Below are 25,168 nucleotides of genomic sequence, written 5' to 3'. Positions count from 1 at the left end.
TCAACCCAGGTCTTAACATGTCTAGAAGGTTTGGGAAAGACGTGCGACTCCGACTCTCACTTGGAAATGCAACGAAAGGAGTCAAATTAGGATTAGGACTCCTATCTTTTTGGTAGCTTTTGGAGAGCCAGCTGCGGAGGAAGTCAAGGGAGACTAGGAGTCTTCCCTTTTACTCCTTGTTGGTAGCCGAATAGGAAGTAGAGAATATATAGGAATTAGAGAGAAAAAGTAGCCGACATTCTTGACTCCTTTTTGGGGAGTTTGACTTTTTCATCTTTTGTGTCTCTTCTTTTCCTTCATAGGGAGAATCCAGAGAAGAAAACAATTTTAGTCATCTTTTGACTCGGCAGTTTTTTTTCATTATTATCATTCTTATTCCATTGTTTCTTTCTCCCGAATTGAGGACAATGTACGCTGCAACTGTCTCTGCAATTTTGCGTGGATTTTTCTCAACGGAGATTAACTGAGTCTATACTTCTAGTCAAGGAACAATGGAGGATTTGGTTCGACTTAAATTGTGAGATCTAACTGATTTTATTTTTCTTATTATTTTCTAGTATTCGTATATTTCCTGCTTTATTTTCTTATGGTTGTTATATTATTCAATTGTCCCGGGTCCAGATGTTAGATTAATTTAAAAACCTAGAGCCAATTAGAATAATTAAATCCATAATTGTTTGATTGTTCTAAATTAGTGGCAACTGGCATAATCGGGGTTATGTCAGGGAAATATACTGGCTAATTTGTAAACAACCCTCGTAGCATGTTGTTTGGTTATAACAGGATTTCTCTAAATCTTAAAGCAATTGTGAAATTTAATTCTACGGTCGTACCTATGATTATTTTGCAATTAGGGCAATAGTTGACGATCGTACCTTAGCTATCGATAATTACAGAGAAATTAATTGTCATCGTTTATTTGACAATTATAATTTGTTTATCAGTTTATATGTGAAATTATTCTTGCATAGATGATCAACTAGAAAAACCATTTCCGAAGTTGCTTCTTGACTAGAGCTATCCAATACTATTTGAGTTTTTACCTTAGTGCTATTTAATTTTTATTTAGTTTAATTGCAATATTTGATTAGTATAGTTTATTGCTAATTTTCCTGAAAAATTCCATTGTCAATTTGAACTTCAAAGAGACAAATATCTCCAGTTCCTGAGAATACGACCCTACTTGCCCTGTATACAAATTAATAAGTTTTTGTGAATAAATTCTGGTATATCGAATTAAGCAAACTCTTCGGAGTCAGGGTGAATCTAATAACTCATTGCACATCCAAAATCCCTACTCCAACACTAGAATTGACTCGAAACTGCTTTTGTTGGCAATTAAGATTTTCATTATTATTATTGCATAGGCATCGACAACCTGTCAATTTTTGGCGCCGTTGCCGGCGACTGACGTTAGTTAATTTGTTTCTTTTTAAGTTCATTTTTGTTCTAATTTTCTGGTATCTTTTCTAGTTTATGCCTCATTCCTCTCATACAGGCGAATTAATTTTCGACCCTGAAGTAAAGAAGACCGCGCAACGAACGCGACAAGAGACCAGCACAGCTCAGGGAAGAGCAATCTAGTGCTGCATCTCGGAGACCTGATCCAGAAGTTGAAGCAACAAGTTCACTTGGCAATACTTAGAGTGACCCGGATCGAGAAAAAGTCACTATGGCTAACGCACAGACAGTAAAGGAGTTGGCTGCTCCTAATTTAAATCAGCAGCCTCTATGCATTACTTTTCCACATTTAAATGATAACACACCTTTTGAGTTAAAATCTGGCCTAATTCATCTTTTACCATCTTTTCATGGTTTACCAGGTGAGGAGCCTTATAAGCATTTGAAAGAGTTCGATGTGGTTTGTAACAGTATGAAGCTCCGGGGAATTACGGAAGAATAGATAAAAATGAGGACATTCCCCTTCTCTCTCAAAGACTCAACAAAAGACTGGTTGTACTACCTACCTCTAGGTAGTATCACCACCTGGGAGCAATTGAAGAAAAAATTCTTGAAAAAATATTTTCCTGCATCTCGAGCTGCAAGTCTAAGAAAGGAGATATGTGGTATCAAGCAGCATCCAGGAGAGTTGCTCTATGATTATTGGAAGCAATTCAAGAAGTTATGCATTAAATGTCCTCAGTACCAAATAAGTGAGTAATTGTTCATCCAGTATTTTTACGAGTGGCTACTTTTCAGAGACAGGAGTATAATTGATGCTACAAGTGGAGGGGTGCTGGTGAACAAGACTCCTCGAGAGGCGTGGGAGTTGATCGAAGGGATGGCTGAAAACTCGCAGCAATTCGGTACAAAAGAGAATGTCCCGATACGCAGAGTGAATGAGGTGGAAACATCATATATCCAATAGCAGTTGACGGAGTTAACGTCCTTTGTTAGGCAATTGGTTGCAGGAAATGCACCACAGGTCAAGGTGTGTGGAATTTGTACTGCCATGGGTCATTCTACAGAGATGTGCCCGATGATTCAAGAAAAGAGTATGGAGCAAGTAAACATGGCTAGTCACGCGCCTGTGCGAAGAAAGTCATATGACCCGTACTCGAACATGTACAATCCGGGTTGGAGAGATCATCCTAACCTCAGCTATGGAGGTAATAGGCAATCAAATTTTGCACCGAACATATAGCAAGGATATCATCAGCAATACTAACCTCGGCCAGCACCATCACCACCTCCAAGCTCAGGCCCGTCTTTAGAAGAAATGATGAAGCAGCAAATTGCTAGACAACAAAAGATGGAATCTAACTTGCAAAGTCAAATGGGTCAGATACAAGCAATGGAAAGTCAGTTGAGCCAGATGACAGTAGCAATCAACCACCTGGAATCTCAAGTGCAAGGAAAATTGCCATCTCAACCTGTACAGAACCCGAAGAACGTAAGTGCAATGACCTTAAGGAGCGGGAAAGAAATTCAGAGATCCGAATTCGTGACTTCAAAGGACAAGGATGAAGAGAAGATTGAGAAAAAGTTTGAGGCAGAAAACATAAGCAGCAAAAATTCAGTGGTACTCCCAGACCCAATCATTGAGGTTAAAACTAATTCATCTCCCTTTCCTAGCAGGTTAGAGAAACCGAAGAAGCAGGACAAGGAGAAAAAGATCCTGGAGGTATTCCACAAGGTAGAGATCAATATTTTCCTGCTGGATGCAATCAAACAAGTGCCAAAGTACGCAAAATTTTTGAAGGATTTGGGCATCAACCGAAGAAGGTTGAGGGGAAACGAAAGAGTTATTGTGGGGGAGAACGTGTCAATGGTCTATAGAGGAACCTCCCACCGAAGTGCGGGGATCCAGATATATTTACGATTCCCTGTAAGATAGGTAATATTTTGATTAGAAATGCCATGCTGGATTTTGGAGTATCGATGAATGTAATGTCTAAATCTATCTATACTTCTCTGAACCTAGGTCCGTTAAAAGAAACTAGGATAATAATTCAATTAGTTGACCGAACAAATGCATACTCTGATGGGTTGGTTGAGGATGTATTGGTTAAAATTAATGAATTGGTATTCCTAGCTGATTTTTATGTACTTGATATGGATGATGATCATTCTCCCGATCCCTCGCCTTTGCTATTAGGTAGAACCTTTTTTAGTACAGTACAAACTAAAATCGATGTTAACAAGGGTACCTTATCATGGAATTTGATGGGAAAATTGTTCATTTCAATATTTTTGAAACTATGAAATACCTCTCGAACTCTAATTTTAGCTCAATTTTTTTCTGTGAATGCTATTGACCCTACGGTGCAGGAAGTGTTTGAAATTATTGGCAGGGATGAATTAGAGGTTGATTTAACCAAGCATCTCGAGTTGGAAACAGCTCCTGAGATAGAGTTGAATGAAGAGTTGAAGTGTACGATTGGGGCGTTGCAATCGCTACCAATCATGACGACAAGTTATGAGCTCGCACCTATTTTCATACCCGAATCTCACCAGAGAACACTACCATCTGTGGTGTAGGCACCTGTGTTAGAATTGAAGACTCTGCCGAAACATTTGAAATATGCATATTTGAGCGAGAAGGAAACACTCCCGGTGATTATCTCAACGGGACTGTCAGAAACCCAGGAAGAAAAGCTAATCCGAATTCTTAGAGAGCATAAGCAGGCGATAGGGTGGACCATCGTCGACATTAAGGGAATTAGACCCTCCGTGTGTATGCATCGAATAGGACTCGAAAAACATGCCAAACCTGTACGGTAAGGTCAAAGGAGGCTCAATCCCCTCATGATGGAAGTTGTAAAGAAAAAAATATTGAAATTGTTAGATGTGGGGATTATTTATGCAATATCAGACAGCCCATGGATGAACCCGGTACAGGTAGTTCTAAAGAAGGCAGGAGTAACAGTGGAAGCAAACCAGAAGGGTGAGCTCGTACCAGTGCGCAAACCCACCGAGTGGCGGTAGTGTATTGACTATCGAAAATTGAACACTGTCACGAAAAATGACCATTTTTCTCTTTCTTTTATTGACCAAATGATTGAGCGACTAGCTTGTCAGGCTTATTATTATTTTTTGGATGGATTTTCAGGGTATTTTTAGATTGCAATCGCACCGGAGGATCAAGAGAAGACAACCTTCACGTGCCCATTCGGAACCTTTGCATATAGACGGATGCCATTCAGGTTGTGCAATGCACTTGCAACATTCCAGAGATGTATGGTGAGCCTCTTTTCAGAATATGTTGAGAAAATTATTGAGGTTTTCATGAACGACTTTAGTGTATATGGTGATAGTTTCGATAATTGTCTAGATAACCTGAAATTGATCCTGTTGAGATGTATAGAAACTAATCTCGTGCTTAACTGGAAAAAATGTCATTTTATGGTTGAGCATGGGATAGTTCTAAGGTCGATCAGACTAAAATAGATATTATATCTGATTTACCTTACCCCACGAGTGTGCGGGAAATGCGTTCTTTTCTTGGACATGTAGGTTTCTATCGAAAGTTCATCAAGGATTTCTCGAAGATTGGAGCCCCTCTGTTCAAACTCTTACAAAAAGACGCAGCCTTCGAGTTCGATGTCGAGTGCGAGAGAACTTTCGACAAGTTGAAGGAGCTCTTGACATCGACACCGATCATCCAACTCCCTGACTGGAGTCTACCTTTTGAGATCATGGAACAAAGAGTAGGAAAAGCAGGTCACACCAACTACTATGCGTCCCGAGCTTTGAATGGAGATCAACTGAATTACTCTACTACTGAGAAAGAGCTTCTTGCGGTTATTTTTGCTTTAGGAAAATTCAGGTCATATTTATTAGGTGTTAAAGTTATTGTATTTTCTGATCATGCAGCGTTAAGGTACCTAATGACCAAGAAAGATGCAAAATCGAGTCTCATAAGATGGATATTGCTCCTGCAAGAATTTGACCTGGAGATAAGGGATAAAAGAGACTCAAAAAATTTGGTAGCTGACCATTTGAGTCGCAGACCAGTTGGAGTGGAGAACGTGCTATTGAGGGATACATTCCCTGATGAACAATTATTTTTTTTAAATTCTCAATTGCCTTGGTATGCTGATTTAGTTAACTACCTAGTAACTGGTAATTTCCCTGCAGGTTGGCCCAAAGCAAAGGGGACAAGTTGAAGAGCGATGCCAAATATTTCATATGGGATGACCCTTACTTGTGGAAGAGATGCGCTGACCAGGTAATGAGAAGATGCGTAAGTGAAGCTAAATTTCAATCAATTTTAACTTTTTGTCATATTTTTGCCTATAGAGGTCATTTTGGACCAAAGCGAACAGCGCATAAGGTATTAGAGAGTGGATTTTATTGGCTTTCATTTTTTAAAGATGTCATATTTGTTTTGTAAATCCTGTGATCGATGTCAAAGGGTAGGTAATATAACCCGTAGAGACCATATATCCCAAGTCTCGATGATTTTTTATAGAAATTTTTGATGTTTGGGGTATAGAATTTATGGGGCATTTTCCTACATTGTTTGGTTTTATACATATATATATAGTTGGTAGTTGATTACGTCTCCAAATGGGTAGAGGCTAAAGCCACCCGAACTAATGAGTCAACAGTGGTTGTAGATTTTATTAAATCCAATATTTTTGTGTGTTTTGGAATGCCAAGAGCCATTTTTAGTGACAGGGGGACGCATTTCTGCAATAAAGCCATAGCTACGCTATTTCGAAGGTATGGTATACTCCACAAGGTCTCGACATCGTACCACTCCCAAACCAATGGTCAAATGGAGGTTTCGAATAGGGAGATTAAGTCGATACTGGAGAAAATGGTTCGCCCCGATAGAAAGGATTGGAATCAAAGGTTGGAAGATGCACTTAGACCTATCGGACTGCGTATAAAACCCCTATAGGGATGTCATCCTACAGATTAATATTCGGGAAGCCGTGTCATCTTCCAGTAAAGTTCAAGCACAGGGCCTTTTGGGCAATAAAGCAGTGTAATATGAATTGAGAGGAGACCGGTGCCCATCGAAAGTTGGACCTACAATAATTGGAGGAGATTCGGAACGAAGCATATGAGAACGCAGTAATTTATAGGGAAAGGAGTAAGGCGTTCCATGATCAACAAATCTCTAAAACAACCTTTGAAGTGGGTCAGAAAGTTCTCCTATACCAATCCAAGCTTAAACTGTTTTCAGGTAAATTGCGTTCCCGATGGATTGGTCCTTTTGTTGTTACTCATGTCTTTCACTATGGTGCAGTAGAAATCCAGAGCACTAAAACGGACAAAAAGTTTGTGGTAAATGTACATCGTCTCAAATACTATTATGAGGGCTTTGCAAGTGGAGAAATGGAGATGATACATTTGGACACCCCAAATTGCTCCAATCGACGACATCTAGCCATGTCTAGCCAAAGACGTTAAAGAAAGGCGCTTATTGGGAGGCAACCCAATTTCTTTTAATTCGCTTGTTCAATTTTAATTGGTCACTTGAGTGTGTTTTCTTAAGGTTTTCCCAAATTTTGGGTTTAATTTTTCGTTTTTGATGATTAGTAGGTGTTCTCCAGACATGACGTGCCCGCATCACTAGGGCGTGTGATAATGTGCACTTCGCAAGTCGTTTGTTAGAAGGGTTTCCACCCTCATGACGCGCCGGTGTCGAGTTGCCTGGAGAGGTTTCCCTTTGATCCTGGAGCAGACTAACCGGCATGACACGCCCGCATCAACCGGGCGCGTGGTAATGAGCAATTCAACAAGTCATCATCAGAAGGGTTTCCATCCTCATGATGTGTCCGCGTCAACATGGCACGTGATAACTTTCAAATCTTAACTGCTTCGTCAGAAGGGTTCTTGCCTTCTTGACGTGCCCACGTCATGTTCGGGGAAAGGTATGTATTTAAAAAAAAATTCAATTTTCGTTTAATCGCAAATTTTGAATTTCAAACTTTACTTTTATTAATAATAACAAATAAAAATTTTTTTAAAAAAATAATAATAAATTTTTTTTTCCATTCCATCTTCAAATTTATTTTTTTTTCCAATTTTAAATCCGATTTCAAAATTTAAATTTGAAAAAAAAAAGAAGAAGAACCGCTGCCTCTTCTTCCTCTATTCCCCTTCCTTTCCCCTTCAACCGAAACCACGAGCTCCGCTAGCCACCACCGTCGACCGCGTCACCAGCCGACAAACGCCGCTCTCACAAACCTCCACCACCACCGCGCGTCTCTCTCTCCCCGTAGTCACGACACCGCAGCGTATCACGCTCGCCAACCTCCACCGTCCTCTCCGTCCGCGCACCACCCACCTCGCTCAACCCACGGTCGCGTTGCCCCCTTCCAATCTCTCTCTTGCACCCCACGACGGCCGACAATCACCAAGTCTGCCACTGTGCGCTGACCACCCACAGGCCGAAGCCTCCGTAGCCGTGCGCAGTCCCCTCCCTTCGTTGTCCGCCACCGCCTCCAGCAACGAACGTCATGTGCGTTGCCGCCGCACCAGCACATGGCGCCGCCTCCTCACTCTCTCTTTCCCTAGTTTCTACGCCGCTACCACTCCCATTTCTTCATTCGAAGAACAGTGAAGGTATTTGAAATTCGATCCCAATTTTTGGTAGTGTTTGGTGTTGTATCATTAATTTGGACAGGCCGTTTGAGTAGCTTCATTAATTGGGGGGTGCACCAGTGGTATTGGTTGGGGTATTTTGACTACAATTTGTTAATTCTATTTGGTTGGCTACCTGATTGAAAGCTAAAAGCTTGTGATTGAGTTGTTGTCAAATTTCTGAACTGCTATTGTTGGAATTGCCAAATTCTTGAGGCATTTGCTACGGTTTTGGTTGATTGAGTTGTGTAGTTAACTGTACCATTGGGGACATTTGTTGAGAATTTGGGTGGAAAGATTTTGCATTTGACTATTGAATTGGGAGACACCTGTGACATTTGATTTGCTTGATTGAAATTGGTAAAGTTTAATTGAATTGTTGGGGACAATCTGGCTGTTGATTTAAATTACTAATTTAGAGGGCCATTGTCTGATATTTTGGTCGAATCATTTGTGCAATTAGTTGCCAAACTGCACGTCATCATTGTATTGGGTTGTTTATTGACCTCAGTGGACTGGGTTACTACCTGGGGTTAATCTACTTGCTATATTCGCTGCAACTTTAGTCCTCTGTTGCCTTTCTGTTGAGCATTGGGATTTTTTTTTTGGTGATTGGGTTAATACTTGGAGGCTATTGCTCTGCATTTGCTAGTTGCTCTGTGTGTTGGAAATTCTGTCTCTTGTTGATTGGGTTGACTGCTAGCGACAATGGTGAGACCCAAATCCACTTCTAGGTCTCAAACATCTCAACCTCAGCCTACTCCACCCCAACCCACCATTCTTGTGAACGAACCCACTAACCAACCTTTTTCCTCGGGTGTACAAACACGTTTAGGTAGTGGTAGGGGTGTTCATGTGGCTACACCCGCTCACTTTAGGGGGTATTTAAACTTCACTAGGTTTGCTGATCAGCAAAGATATGCTAAGTGCTGTGAGCGGTGTATCATACCCTGCAAATGTTGTGACAAAATTACTATGATGGCACTGGGTATAAGGGAAGAGGTTGAGTGGATGTTTACTGCCATTGGTTGGAGACCTTATCTAGATATTTTGTCCTACCTGTCGAACTTGTTAGGGAGTTTTACTCCACTTTCAAGTTTGACTTGCCTACAGGATATACTGTAGATACCCCAAACGTGATTCACTTCTGCCTCATGGGTCAGGAGTTCAATTTCTCTATTACTCAGTTTAATTTGGCTTTTGAATTCATTACTCGGGAGTATGCTGAGACTGGAGAGTACGCTGAGAGTACTTGTGATTACATAGAGCCATTTTTCTCTCACTACCTCGATATTTGGAAGGATATGTCTGTCAACGGGGACCGTTATGACCCCTCTCGATCCAGGAGTTCTTACCTTAAGGATCCGAGTGCCCGTTTTATTCAGCGATTCTTGGCTTATAGTTACTCGGGTCGCAAAGATAACTCGGGTATACTTTCTCGACCCGAGTTCGACCTGCCTACAGGATATACTGTAGATACTCCAAACGTGATTCACTTCTGCCTCATGGGTCAGGAGTTCAATTTCTCTATCATTCAGTTTAATTTGGCTTTTGGATTCATTACTCGGGAGTATGCTGAGACTAGAGAGTACGCTGAAAGTGCTTGTGATTACATAGAGCCATTTTTCTCTCACTACCCCGATATTTGGAAGGATATGTCTATCGACGGGGACTGCTATGACCCTCTCGATCCATGAGTTCTTACCTTAATGATCCGAGTGTCCGTTTTATTCAGCGATTCTTGGCTTATAGTTACTCGGGTCGCAAAGGTAGCTTGGGTATACTTTCTCAACCCGAGTTCTTCTTCATCTGGTGCATGAAGAACAGTTTCAAGGTGAATTCGCGTGGTGCGACTTTCGAGAAACTTTCGACGCGCGCGCGATGAAAGCTTAATTTTAACTAACTCACATCTAATCCTCAATTAACTTTTCTTAGTCTACAATTGAGCATTCTTAATCCTCCAAAATTATTGCACTCTCGGATCGAATATTGTCTCGAAAAACGTGTATTCGCTATTCCTTACTAGACGAGCCGCAGAAAAATTAAATTTGCTAACGAGACGTTTTAAAATATAAGTAAGACATTATTCCATGTAAAGGGATTTAAAATGGTTGAAATAAATTATTCGGAGAAAACGGGCGAATAAATATTTAAATAGGCCAGTAAAATAAGATAAAAATAAGAAAATTTTCGGGTCCTCACAGCTTTTTCATGTCAGCTGGATCCCGGGTTCCTTATCTTTCATTTGTAGACGACATATTGATTTTTGCACATTGTTCGAAGGATTGTTTGGATTCACTAGTATCTTTTTTTAGTCATTATCAAGCTTATTCTAGGTAATGGATTAATGTACATAAGAGTTCTTTTGTTATTTCTAATAGAGCTTCGAAGGATCAGATTAACTTGGTGCTATCGAGTTGCAATTTTAGTAGCAGTTCCTGCCATTCGTATATTTGGGAGCTCCAATTTCCAAGGGAAAGGTGACGTGCATGCTTTTTGATCCCGTTGTGTCAAAGGTGCAAAAATGTCTATTTCATTGGAGTTCACGGATGCTTTCTGCTGGTGCTAAATTGGTTATGTATCTATTACAGGTCCTTCAACCTCCTAAAGTGGTTCTTCAAAGATTGGGAAGGATCTATAGTTCTTTCTTGTGGGATAAAGCGGATGGTGCAAAATGTATCCATTGGACTTCTTGGGACTTCTTGGGATAAAGTTTGCTTCCCAACATCGGAGGGTGGATTGGGTTCATTTGGGGACATAAGTAAGGCTTTCGCTTGTAAATTGTGGTGGTGGTTATGCGAGAATGACTCAATATGGGCAAAATTTATGCACTCGAAATACATTAAGGGTAGGCATCCATCTAGGGTGCAAGTAAATAGGCCCCCTTTGGCATGGCGACAACTGGAGCATATTTGAGAATTTGTGGAGTCCAGGATTAAGTGGTGTTTGGGCAAGAGATTCGTTGATTTTTGGTATGATCGATGGTTATTAGAGGTGTCCTTGGCAGATATGGTACCCATTGTTGATCCTCCTTATATGTTAGTGGCAGAATTTTATGGAGATGATGGCTGGAATATTGAGTTGCCAAAGGCTTGGTTGCCGATGGAGTTGTGATACGCCCCTCGTTCAACTCGTTTCGAGACACGTAACATGATTGCTCAAGGATCTAGTGAGGTTGTCCAACGCTTGGATTGCGGGACCTAAAACCAAAACGGACGACACGAATTGATTGAAGGTGGTAGAACGACGATTCCAATCGAGGTGAATACTCAAGTGGATAGGTCGGATGAACAATCAAGGACAAGTACGAGATTGCTCAAGAACCCTTGCCAAAAGCAAGTAGAGGATCGAGTTTCTCACACTAGAGAGAATCGAAAATAATGAATTTTATTGATAAAACGTGTAACCCTCAACTCTTACAAAGTAACCCTTTATATAGACTCACGACTAAGAACCCTAATCTTAGGGGGAAAAGGGAAAGGGAGGTTCGGCCATCCCTTGGACTAGGTGGGCCGAATCCATGACTCAACTAGTAACTAATCTAAACAATGACTTGACAACTCAAGACTATGAAGGCCCAACAGTTGGCCGATTCTACTCAGGGGACCCGTGGACTCCACTTGGCTCTTCATGGGGTTAGAGCAATGTGTAGACAACTTGATTATCACTTTCCAAACCTTCAATCGTCCGATGGACTCCTTGTTGGTCTTGAACATTTCGCCCAAGGGCTTGAAGTGACTCCTTGAATTGTTTAGCTCGTGCACGTGTGACTGGGCCCAACGGCACTCGAACTGGATCATTTGGATCATTGCGTGAGCTAAGATCCATGCACACATCAGTCCCCTCCACTTGAGAAGGATTTGTCCTCAAATTTGGATCATCTCCCTCAAGGAACGGGCTCAAATCCGCGACATTGAAGGTCGCGCTAACATTGTACTCCCCAGATAGCTCCAATTTGTAGGCATTGTCATTGACTCGTTGGAGCACTCGGAAGGGTCCATCACCCCTTGGGGATAACTTGCTTTGTCGTTGCTTAGGAAATCGCTCCTTCCTTAAGTGTAGCCAAACCCAATCTCCAGGCTCGAAAATCATCTTACAACGATGCTTGTTAGCTTACTGGGTGTATTGCTGAGTACGCCTCTCGATGTTTGCTCGAACAGTTTCATGTAACCTACGCACAAAATCAGTTTTCTTTTTCCCATCTAAGCTTGTATGCTCAGAGGAAGGTAATGGTGCCAGGTCAAGGGGGGTCAGGGGGTTAAAGCCATAAACAATCTCAAATGGTGAGTAGTGTGTTGCACTATGAACAGTTCTATTATAAGCAAATTCAACATGTAGCAAACACTCTTCCCAAGATTTAAGATTCTTTTTAATCAAGATCCTGAGTAATGTACCAAGTGTGCGATTGACAACCTCAGTTTGTCCATCGCTTTGTGGATGACTTGTGGTCGAAAACAACAATCTAGTGCCAAGTTTGGACCACAAAGTCTTCCAAAAATAACTCAAAAACTTCACATCTCTATCGCTAACAATGGTTTGAGGCATACCATGCAAACGAACAATTTCTTTAAAGAACAAGTTAGCAATGTGAGATGCATCATCAGTTTTGTGACAAGGGATGAAATGAGCCATCTTAGAGAATCTATCGACTACTACATAGATAGAATCATTACCCCTTGGTGATCTAGGTAGGCCCAAGACAAAATTCATAGACAAGTCTACCCAAGGATAATGTGGAATGGGCAATAGGGTATACAAGCCATATGGATTTGTTTTAGACTTGGCTTTGTGGCAAGTGGCACATTTACCAACCATGCATTCAACATCTCTACGCATATGAGGCCAGTAAAAATGCTCTTGCAACATTACTAAAATCTTAACAATGCCAAAATGTTCCATGAGACCACCACTATGTGCCTCTCGAACCAAAAGATCACGGATAGAAGAATTAGGCACACACAATTTATCTACATAGAATAGGAAACCATCATGTAAAAAGTACTTTCCATGTGGACTCTTAGCACAGGAAGCATATATATCACCAAAATCAAGATCATGTGCATACAGTTCCTTAATCATCTGAAAACCTAACAACTTAGCATCAAGGAAAACAAACAAGGAATGTCTACGTGATAAGGTGTCAGCTACTACATTCGTTTTGCCAGTCTTGTACTTAATGACATAAGAGAGGGTATCAATGAAACTTACCCATTTGGCATGTCTCTTGCTCAACTTTGGTTGTCCCTTGAGAAATTTCAATGACTTGTGATCAGTGTGTATCATGAACTCCCTTGGGCAAAGGTAGTGTTGCCATGTCTCCAATGCCCTCACAAGTGCGTACAACTCCTTGTCATACGTGGGATAGTTCAAGGCAGCACCTCCTAGTTTCTTGCTAAAGAATGCACAAGGCCTCTTGTCTTGCATGAGAACAGCGCCAATACCTACACTAGAAGCATCACATTCAATTTCAAAGGTCTTGTTAAAATTTGGTAATGCTAAAATAGGTACATGTGTGAGTTTGTCCTTTAGAGTAAGGAATGCTTGTTCTTGGGTTTCTCCCCAATGGAATTTATCATTCTTCTTTGTCACGGCGGTCAATGAAGCAGCAATGGTGTTGAAGTCTTTAACAAATCGCTGGTAGAAACCCACCAATCCATGGAATCTACGCACCTCAGGGACGAATTTTGGTGTCGGCCATTACTTGATGGCCTCGATCTTGGATTCATCTACCTTGATGCCCTGTGAACTCACAACATATCCTAAAAACACAAGCTCGTTAGTACAAAAGGTGCACTTCTTAAGGTTAGCGTATAGACACACCTCTAGAAGTGTATTAAGAACTTATCTCAAATGCTCCATGTGTTCTTGCATGTTGTGACTGTAAATCAAAATGTCATCAAAGTAGACAATCACAAACCTGCCAATGAAGTGTCTCAAAATACGGTTCATTAATCTCATGAATGTATTAGGGGCGTTAGTCAACCTAAAAGGCATGACTAGTCATTCATAAAGACCATGTTTTGTTTTAAAAGCCGTTTTCTACTCATCGCCTTCTTTCATCCTAATCTGATGATAGCCACTCCTTAAATCAATTTTAGTAAAAATAACAGCACCATCAAGTTCATCAAGCATATCATCTAGCCTAGAAATGGGATAATGATATTTAACAGTAATAGCATTAACAGCTCGGCAGTCAGTGCACATGCGTCAAATACCATCCTTTTTAGGGACAAGTATCACGGACACAACACAAGAACTCAAACTTTTCTTTACCCAACCCTTACCTAATTGGCCATCGACTTGCCTTTGAAACTCCTTTGTTTTCTCAAGACCTATGTAGTAAGCGGGTTTGTTAGGTAGTGGTGCTCCAGGAATCAAGTCTATCTGGTGCTCAATCCCTCGAATGGGTGGTAAGCCATCTGGGATCTCATCAGGGAACACGTCCTCGAATTCCTACAAAAGAGCAACTACACTCGAAGGCAATGCCTTATCGAGCTCATCAACATTTAGCAGCACGTGTTTACAAATCATGAGTAATACAGGCTGGTCAACATTCACAAGTTTTCGAACATCCTTAGCCTTAATTATCATGTTTTGCTTCATAATATTTGTTTTAGTCAATGCATAGTCATGTGGTACACTAGGTGTGCTCACTTGACCCTTGGTCGATTGCTCACTTGTGAAAGTGGAGCAAGTGCCAGGGTCGACTGTCCTTTGCTTCCTCTTTTAACGGTCTAAGTCACACTCCCTTTGCAATTTTAGTTGGTCCTCATAGACTTGTGCAATTTTAGTGGTGTTAGGACAATACGTTTACCATTGTGCAAAAGAGTGTACTTGTTTGCCCTACCATCAAATGTGACATGTTTATCAAATTGCCAAGATCTTCCTAAAATGACATGTGTCGCATGCATGGGGACAACATCACACACAACTTCATCAATGTAGGTGCCAATTGAAAAGGGAACACGTACCTGTTTGTAGACACGCACCCCACCTTCTTCACTTAGCCACTTGAGGCGGTATGGATGTGAATATCTAGTTGTAGGAAGGCCCAAGCTTTCAACCATTAGTAAGCTTGCCACATTGATGCAACTCCCACCGTCAATGATGAGGCTACATACCTTATCACTTACTTTATATCGAGTGTAAAATAAGTTCTCCCTTTGTAATTTCTTGTCCTCCTTGACTCGAGTGGTTAGCACGCGTCGTGCCACCAAACAACCGATTTCCCCTTGAGTAGGAGAGCATTCTTCCTCAGCCGAGTCATCCTCCAAGCAATCGCCCTTGATCAATCCAAGCATATTCTCACAATCATCGTCATCGGACACGATTTTCCCATTATGAGTGACTAACATGACTCTTTGGTTTGGACATTGGGACTGGATATGTCCAAACCCTTGGCACTTGAAGCACTTGATATCTCTACTCCTAACCTTAGGAGTCTCATGAGATGCCTTAGAAGTGGACCTGGATGCATCAACAGCTTTGTTAGGGGAAAAATAGAAATTTCGATTAGGAGCACTACCTTGAATTCAGTTAGAAGAAGTTGGTGTAACCGAATTTTTAACTTCGTGGGCTGTCCTCCGTGGTTGGTTTCCCCTCCAAGAAGTCGAGTTGGAAGTTTGGAAGGTACAGGCCCCTAGCCTCAATTTCTTTCCCCTTTCGGCCTTGATGGCTAGTTCAAGAAGATCATGCATGTCCAAGTAATGTTGGAGCTCCAAGACTTCTTGAAAGTCAGGGTTGAGACCTCTAAGGAACCTTGCCATGGTAGCCTCACTATCTTCTTGAATGTTCGCCCTCATCATGGCCATCTCGATCTCCTTGTAGTAGTCCTCCACAGTCATGTTGCCTTGAGTGAGGGTTTGAAACTTAGAGTGGAGATCGCGGTTGTAATAGCTAGGAACAAATCTCTTGCGCATTAATGCCTTGAGTTCTCGCCAAGTCCGGACTCGTGGTTCTCCCATTCTCCTTCGATTAGTCCTTACTTGGTCCCACCAAACTAGTGCGTAATCGGTGAAGTCAACAGTGGCAACTTTCACCTTTTGCTCCTCGCTATAGTCATAGCAGTCGAACACCATCTCAATGCGGCCTTCCCATTCCAGGTAAGTCTCGGGGTCACTTTTGCCTTGGAACGTAGGTACCTGGATCTTAAGTCCCTTGAGCTCATTCTTGGATGTATCCCGCTTAGGTCTCTTGGCCCTTTTCTCATCCTCACTAGCCGAGTACTCCTCATAATTTGCTCCTTTGGTGCCATGGTTACCTCGGTTGCGAGATCTAGATTGAGAGCCTCTTGTGAAGCTCTTTGAGAGCTCGTCAAAGCGGGTGTGCATCTCCTCCATTTGTTGCTCACTGATCCGCTTAAACTCATTTTTCATAGCAGTGAACATCAATGAGTAGTCAGTGGTTGGATGATTTTGCTCCATGTCCCTTGACTTATCCTGCAAAACGTTAGTGAACAAGGAAATAGAACAAATATAACCTTACTTCACTCCCTTAGTGTTTCGCTCACTCTCATATTTTCACTCAAAGCACTCTAATGTTCTTACCAAAAATTCCTTTGCTTGTCGGGTTGAGTGAGTAGTTGAGGAATGCCGCAAAGTCCAATAATTGTCACCACACTTTTCCACAAGAGTAATCACGGAAACAAGACACAAATGGATGCAAAAAGAGTGGAATGATGCACGATTTTTGGAAGGTTCCTAGGGCGGACAGAATGAGGTGATGCGCTAGTGTGAACAAAGAATCAAGTGAAACCCTAGTTTCCTAAAATGTAGGAATGTGTCCAAGTGGAAATAAAAGAGTTACCCAAGCTATCTACTTAGTTTCCTAATGAATTTTGGAAAACAAGTTAGTTTTGGAAACCTTTTAGAAAACCCTTTCTTGAACAACTTGTAGTAACTTCCAAATTCCTTTCCAAGAAGATTTGTAAATGAGATTTGGTTCCAAATGCTTCTCACGCAAATTCAGCTTGAGTTTCTCTTTATACCATTTGGGCCTCTTTGAAACATTTTTGGATGCCTCTTCGTTACTTCTCTTATTTTGAAATCCAAATTCACATTCGTGAGATATCGAGATTGCTACCATCAAATTTCGGAACAGTGATATCCAAAGGGTCAGAGAATTTTATTCTTGGCTATCTGAAAAGAATGTGTAAGTAACACAGTATATATAAAACTGTACAGTTTATTGAATTTCAAGATAAAGACCAAACTTAATAGCATGTTACTTGTTAAACAACACGTGTCTTCAAAAGTCACTTGATTCAAAACTATTTACAAAAACATAGTTAAACAAAAGACACACGTATGAATGATTTTCATGGATTTTAACCAAAGACGACTCCCCAAGTTTATCGAAATTCCCTTCGGGAGGGAATGTGATTTGCAATCCGGTTTTAGATGGCTCTTTCGAGCACAAAAGGCTTCTGGACTATTCCGATTACTTCATTCTTCCCCACAATGTATTTGGCAAGCTCTTCAAAACTCCTCGTCAGTGGTAATAGCCCCTAAAATATTTTTATACTCAGGAAGAGGATTCTTGCTAACATTCTACCTTGACTCACATTTTTCCCTTAAAATTATGTCCCCAACATCAATCATGTCTTGGATCTTATGCTTTAGTACTCGACAGTTGTTGGTGGGATGCCCGGAAGCTCCAGAATGATAAGTGTAGATGACTTGACGGTCATAACCAGAGGGAACACCCTTAGAATAGATCTTGGGAGGCATAACACCAATTTTTTCGACAGTTTTGAGTTGTTCGTACAATTGATCGATGGGTTGGCCTAGGTTGGTAAAGGTTCGATATGGGGTTGGGTTTCGGATTTTACCGTGTAGAGGATAAGTTTGGTTATTTGGTTGAACAGGTCTTGGATTGTAAGGAAGGCAAGGTCGAGTTCAAAAATTGGGTTGAAAAATTGGGACGGGTAGTATAGGTGGGTTTGCATAGTTTGGCCGAGGTCGAGGGTGATTGATAGTAGTATGGTAAACAGGGTGTGGGTTTGAGTAATATAGGTAAGGGTATGAGTAGGTAGGTTGACTAGCAGGTAAGGGATCATGCTGAACACCGCTGCTGTTACCAGCAACCAACTGATCAATCACGCGTCGTTGTACGGTCATTTTCATATATAACTCATTAAATTTGTTTAACATTTTGCTCAGTTGAACTCCCAGATTTGCAAGGTCAGCAGGTGACGTTGTCGCAGGCCTATCAGATGATTCAAGATGTGTACTCATATTTACACTAATTTTCAAAACTCGGCTACGTGATCGTGTAATGATGGGGTTTCTTCATGTAGCTATGTTTACAATTATCTAAAAATTTAGGAAAAATCCTATTTAGATTCCCTTCTTGATTAACTGCTAACAAAAAGGAAAAGAAAAAGACGGGAGTTAGTAAAAATTAAAGTAATTCGGATGCATGTCCTAGGGGGAAGCCCTTTTTGTGCCAAGGGTATGCTTAGAATGAAAATACAATCCTCTAGGGTAGGCACCATATAATACCGGATGAATCCGATCAATTTATTGATATTCGAGTGAAAAATAATTTGAAAAATTTGGCTAATTGGAGTGGCAAGAAACATTTGTCCTAACAAAATGAGGACAAAGTCCGAATGGATTGATTACTTTGATGAACACATAAAGTGATGTGTGAAAGAGCCTACTCTTGAAAGGATTGCAATGTCTCGACTAGTTTATTCAATGAACCTTAGATCGAAACCCTAAAAAAGAATAAACAGGTCAAATGGATTGGATGAAATTAATAATTTATTCAAAAATTGACTGGATCACCCTAAAAATGGGTAAACTGGTCAAATAGTTTAAATGAAATGGATCAAATAGATCGGATGGAGTGATGACTTATTCAAAAATGATTGGATTGTCCTAAAAATGAATGATTGATAAGATAGGTTGGATGAAATTGGTCAAATGGATTGAATTAGATTGTCCTAAAAAAATGAATAATCGATTCAAATGGATTGAATGAAATTGATGGTTTAATAAAAAATCGATTGAATTGTCTGCCCATTGGTAGTTTCAAAAAAAACTCATTGCGATGCATTAGTCTATGAGTTTTTTAAATTCAAGATTTAGTCTCGATATAATTATCGTCTTAAAAATGAAAAATTATTTGTGAATTTCTTCAATTTAATGTCCTTTGTGCAAGGGATTTTACCAGTTTTGACAAAATGGCCAAAAAATTATTATTAGAGGCTCATATTCTAATGTGCAAAAAACTATTCCATCTTTCTCAATGTTGTGAGGACTTCCAAATTCCTTATATTTTTCTCAAAATGCCCTTTTATTTGGAAATTATTCATTTATTATAGCCCTACTACCCAATCATTCCACAATAAGTGCAAACGAACCTAGAAAGTAGGGTTCCACTTTTCGTTTTCAAGTTGAAGCAAGTTAGGGTTTTCACGTGTATCCGTAGTGTAATTATCCGGTACGGAGCGAGGATCAAATTTGGTGCTTAAGAGTGACTTTTAGGTGAGAAATAATATGTGATTAGGAGCAATGATAAAAAGTTAGTGAATAGGAAGAAAAAAAACCCTAGTACGTGTGATTTAAGGAAAAACGGTGCGAACCGACGTGTACCATGTACTACCGATTGAACCCACCACTTGATCACCACTTTCTTACCATACAAGCTCATTAATATTTGAGCAAAATATCCCCTCACTTCCAGCTTGCTTTGGCCGAAAATGTTGACCAAAATTGCAAGGAGAAGAAACAAAAAAAATGAGTGGAATTGGTGAGGACACTTGTTGGCCAACTAAGGGCCTTGACCAAGACCAATTGTCTTGCCTTCTTATCACCTTGGAGCTGCCTTTCTTCTTCATTTTTCTGTTGCTTTGGCTGAGAGAGAGGGAGAGAAAAACCAAGGGAGAGCTGCACCATTTCATCTTGAGTTTGAGTGTATTAAGTGAGGAAACAAGAAACTAAACCGATTAAAACCTTCCTTGAGTGTTTAGCTAGTGGTGTGTTGGTGAAATTTTGGAAGGAAAAGCTAGGGTTGCTCTTGGCAGTCACTTTAGCAAGGTAATAATGCTGATTTCCCCATTTCTTACACTTAATCTTGTTTAACTTGGCATAGCACCTTAAATTTGTGGTGGATGATAGCTATTATCATGATTTGGGTGGATATAGTGTATGTTTTCTTGAGTTACATGAGTTAGGGTTTGAGGTATTTTCTGCCTATACTTGTTGTATGGATGTATATGTTGTATCTAAGTTTATATAAGTGATTGTGGTAGTGATTGAAGCAAGAAATGAAGAAAGTTTCCTTTGAAACCGTAAAATTCCAGATTTCTGGAAAATTTGACTTCAGTTCTGTCCGGTTCCAGTTCGTGATGTTAGAGGCCGAATTAGTCTTGGAATAAAACATGAAAGTTGTATAGAATGATGTTTTATAGATGTCTACAAAATTTCAGCTCAATCGGAGTAATGTAGCCTGTAAAAAGACTAAACTACCGTTGCTGCCCTAGGATGTATCCAGTGATCCGGTTTAGACAGTTCATCTAGTTGACCATGTCTATTCACTATGATCCGTGCTGATTTAGCCATTTTCCAAAATATGAAAGTTTTATTACTCTGTCTTAGCTTTTCAACGCCTCAAAGAACGCCTTAAACGGACTTTGGTAGCCTGAGATATGGCCATTTAAATGTAGTACGGTTAACTAGCCGGTTAGTTGGAAGTTGGTTCTGTGAATTGGGAATTTGACTGGGTTACACTGGAAATTTGACTAAGTGATCTTCATGAAAGTTGTATACCTGTGTCTTAGCTTCGAAACGGTATAAGTTGGAGCCCAATCCGATAAGTGTAGCCTCGGATGTGTCCATTCCGCAAAAATCCGTCAAATCTGTCTTTTGTTAAATTTCATTTCCGCACTTGTTATTAGTTTGATTCTGTCCTTGTATTGTTTTGAGCCTATGGAACGACTATTGAAATTAGATTGTTGGGTGTGTACCTTTGGGTTTGAATGAGGAAAATAATGAAGCCATAAATGGCTGAAAATAGGAAAATACAAAGGGCATGCTGCCCAAATTTACGCTCGAGGACTAGAGAAATACACTTGCGACTTGGGTAAAGTTGATAAATGAATATCACTTGAACCATCTAGGACTTTTGCTACTTTGGTTATCGAGGGTTATACGTTAGAATCTAGCCGAACTTGTATGCTTAGGAAAAGCGGTAATAATCACTATAAATCCGTTTTCCTTGCACTTTCGACTCAAAAGTTATTTCCAAGTATACATCTTACAAAATTTTTCAGTTTGAAAAGCGAGCAAGTGTTTCACGACTATTCTCCAAGTGAATTTCAATTCTTGATTCTTATTGAACGAAACGTCTAAGTTTCGAACCTTAGTTGATTTTCAAAGTTCTTAAATCAAGTTTTATCGCAGATTTGGACTCCAAACCCGGGGTACCACCCAGACGAGAACACTAAAAGCACTACTTTGGTGAGTGCTTCCAAATATCTGATTGAACTTGATATTTGTGATTTCTCTTTGACAAATGTGATTACATGATATATAAGTGATTAGACAGGGCAAGGGTGTACTTTATCGCACTTGCCCTAATGAGACTTGTACTTGTTCATCGATTTCAATTGACTTGCTTTACATGTGTATGAATTATATCTTGCCTGGAATTCCAGAAACCCTGTGGCTAGTTAATCGAGTCGAGCCGGCAAGGGTCTGGTCGATTAGATAACGAACCCTGGGTAACTAGTAATGTCGAGTGGAGTGTTATCTCCTTGACTAATCGGTATACTCGAGTATTACCACCCGTGTTGCGTGTGGCGTGCGGGCCCGGATAAGGGGGTTGACCGGTGGACGGAGACTGGCGTGAAGTGGGGTTTTGTTTCTGGACTAGTTATTACTTGAAAGTTGACGAAGTGTCAACTACCAATCGATCAAATTGGGATGAGCCGAGACATGAGCCACTGTATCCTTATATGTGAATATGATCCATATATTCTTGATTACCTGAAGTATTATCTCTTTGATTGGACTTGTTTGCTCGCTATTTCACTACTACACTGTTATTACTTTGTTTGATGGCCAATTTGATATTTGAAACTTCACTGAGTTTTGGCTCACTCCGTTAGTTTTGTTTTCCTTACAGGGGTACGAGCGAGGCGTGAGACGTGTAAAGACTAGCGTAGTCTAGTTATTTTTGACTTTTGACTTGTACTCGCGCTATTACTCGAATAGAATGTTTTGTATCTGAATTGTATACACTTTGAACCAGTTTGGGTATATTGAGGTTTTGTATCTTGATTGTGCATCAATGTAAATTATAAGCTTGAATTGCGATGTTATTTATTGTCCTCGGATGCATGCACGTGATACGAGTGAGTGAGTACTGGCAAGAGTTGGATAGGCGGTCCGCCGAACCCTTTGGTACGCCTTAGGGGAAGGTGGGGTCGTCACAGGTGGTATCAGAGCCTAGGTTGTGAATTGATTTGGATAGATTGAGTGCTTGACATGATAGGCTAGGGTTTTATCCTTGAGTTTAGCCTTTAGCTTTGTTTTCTACGTCTCCTGTACTTACTTTGCAATGTTATTTGCAAACCTAGGTGATGGCGGGTACTGATGCATCTGGGAGTGCTGGGCCGTCTCAGCCCGTACCTACTGACGCTCCTATTGACGAGCCACATCTGGAGGGGCCCGTCTGTCGCGTGATCACGTATCAGGAGAGCCCCGGTGGGCCAGTGCAGCGGTGGTCCCCAGTGTGCAAGATCCGACGCTGCGACTGCTGAAAGACCTACTCCTACCCTGATCGGGTAGTGTTTGCAGTAGACGACGAGCGGAGACGATTGGGTAGCGCCAATCGTAGGTGCTATTCGGAGATAGAGCGTCTCCAGACTACTCTTCGAGACCAGGGAGCCCGGATCCGAGAGCTGGAGGCCTCGATTTTGGAGGAGCAGAAGCGGACTTATGCCTTCCGCGAGCAGGCTCAGGCAGCTACTGGACGCCTTATGCGAGTAGTTGAGGATATCAAAGACCGGACCAGCCACATCCTGACTGAGTGCGAGGCACTGGTGGATGATGTGATATAGGACTTGGCCGAGGAAGGTCAAGTGCCTGTAGCCCCTGACGTTCCTGGTGCTCCTGAGGAGGATCCGGAGGAGGAGCCGAGTGCATCCTCAGAGTCTGTTGGGTCGGCGTCTAGCCAGACGACTTGTTAGGATCGGGGATTGAGGAGATTTTTGTAAGGTAGTTAGGAACATAGTTGGACGACACGTTTTCTTTTATTTTTAACTTTGACGTGTCACGGTGGATGTAAATAGGGTTTCTTTTATTCTATGTTCCTTGGCTAGTATAGCCTTTGACTTGCCTAGGTTGGCATGTATATGTGACTTGTTTGCTATGTATATAAAGTACTTGTTTATTATGTGTTTTATTGCCTCTATTTATCCTTTTGTGACGTGTTATACGAGCCCTACCTTACTTTATTTATATGTCTATAGTTGGTTAAATCCAAAACATGGAGGGTAGAAGATGTCAAGCCAGGGGAACTAACCGAGGACGCGGTCCTAGTCGGGGCCGTGGGGGTAGACAAGCACAGGAGCCGGTGCAAGAACCGAGAGAGGAGAGAGAGGCAACGATTGAGCCACAACCTGAACCCCAAGCTGTAGGGGGAGATCAAGTAGCAACCGCAATCCAACAAATGACTAATATTTTGGCCCGTCTAGTGGAACAACAGGGTCAAGCCCCTGTAAATTAACCTACGGACCCCGATATGGGGCAAGATAGGGCCTTAGAGATATTCCAGAAGTTCTCCCCACCTAAGTTCTTGGGAGGAGCAGACTCGGAAGGAGCTGAGAAATGGCTAGAGGCCATGATCAACATCTTTGCCGCTTTAAATTATACAGAGGATAGGCAAGTACATTTCGCTGTTTTCCAGTTTGAAGGTCCAGCCAGGGCTTGGTGGAATGTAATTAGGGCCAAGTGGGAAAGAGAAGGAACTGTATGGACCTAGTTAAATTTTATACGAGAATTTAACGAGAAATATCTTCCGCCTGTCGTCCAGGAGAAGAGAGAGGACGATTTTATTAAGCTCCGGCAGGGAACTTCTAGTGTAGCTGAGTATGAGACTCAGTTTACGAAATTATCAAAATTTGCTCCTGAACTGATAGCTACGGAGCAAAGAAGGGTACGGAGATTCGTACAAGGGCTCAATGTGGAGATACAGGAGGCCTTGGCGGCAGCCCAAATTAATACGTTTACGGAGGTGTTGGAAAAGGCCCAACGGATAGAGACTACCAGGGCACAAATGAGAAATTTCCACGCTAAACGGAAAGGGGTACCTAGTGGAGGCCAAGGGTCAGTGCGGAGTGATCGGAGTATGCCACCTGCTAAATCCGGTCGTGGGGCTGGAGGTGGACGGTTTTCGAGTGCATCTAGGGGGGGTGCTCAGAGAGGAGGTGCCCAGAGGGGAGGCCAAAGTGGTAGGGGACAAGGTAGAGGCATTCCGCAGGGAGGCCAAACCTCCACTCCTCGAGTAACATGCGGATATTGTGGGAAACCGAACCATACTGAGGATGAGTACTGGAGAAAGGCTCAGAAGTGCCTAAGGTGTGAAAGTACGGAGCACCAAATAGTCAACTGCCCGTTGATCAGTGATACTCAGTCGACTGCCAGGTCAAACCCAAAGCCGACCAATGTCGGAGGGACCAGGTCGAGGGTACCGGCCAGAGTGTATTAACTGGACCAACAATCCGTGCCTGAACCAACGGAGGTAGTGGAAGGTACGATTCCTGTTTTTCACCGGTTAGCCAAAATTTTGATAGATCCCGGTGCTACTCATTCTTTCGTTAACCCTACATTTATGCTTGGAATTGACATGAAAGTTGAAAGGCTACCTTATGATTTAGAAGTAAGAACGCCTACGGGTAATCAAATTTTACTTGCGAATGAGGTGTACAGAAATTGTGATATTTGGGTTGGTGAGCGGAAACTGATAGTTGACCTCATTAGTCTAGCCATTAAGGGGTACGATGTCATTCTAGGTATGGATTGGCTAGCCCATTACCTTGCTCGGGTAGATTGTAGGATGAAGGTAGTAGAGTTTTGCATACCAGGTGAGGCAACTTTGAAGTTAGACGTAAGGGGTA

At 41.4% G+C, this 25,168-nt stretch overlaps 1 non-coding gene across 1 annotated transcript; it reads right to left on the bottom strand.

Annotated features, from left to right (window-relative positions):
* Positions 1–2,044: 2,044 nt before the first annotated feature.
* On the bottom strand, positions 2,045–2,151 carry LOC113733524 (small nucleolar RNA R71). The gene has a single exon (XR_003459036.1). It is a non-coding gene; the product is annotated as a small nucleolar RNA R71 (small nucleolar RNA).
* Positions 2,152–25,168: the final 23,017 nt, after the last annotated feature.

Source organism: Coffea arabica, chromosome 2e, assembly GCF_036785885.1.
Source record: "Coffea arabica cultivar ET-39 chromosome 2e, Coffea Arabica ET-39 HiFi, whole genome shotgun sequence".
NCBI lineage: Eukaryota > Viridiplantae > Streptophyta > Magnoliopsida > Gentianales > Rubiaceae > Coffea > Coffea arabica.
The sequence above is the reverse complement of the archived record's forward strand: the minus strand, read 5'-3'. Positions and strand labels throughout refer to the sequence as shown.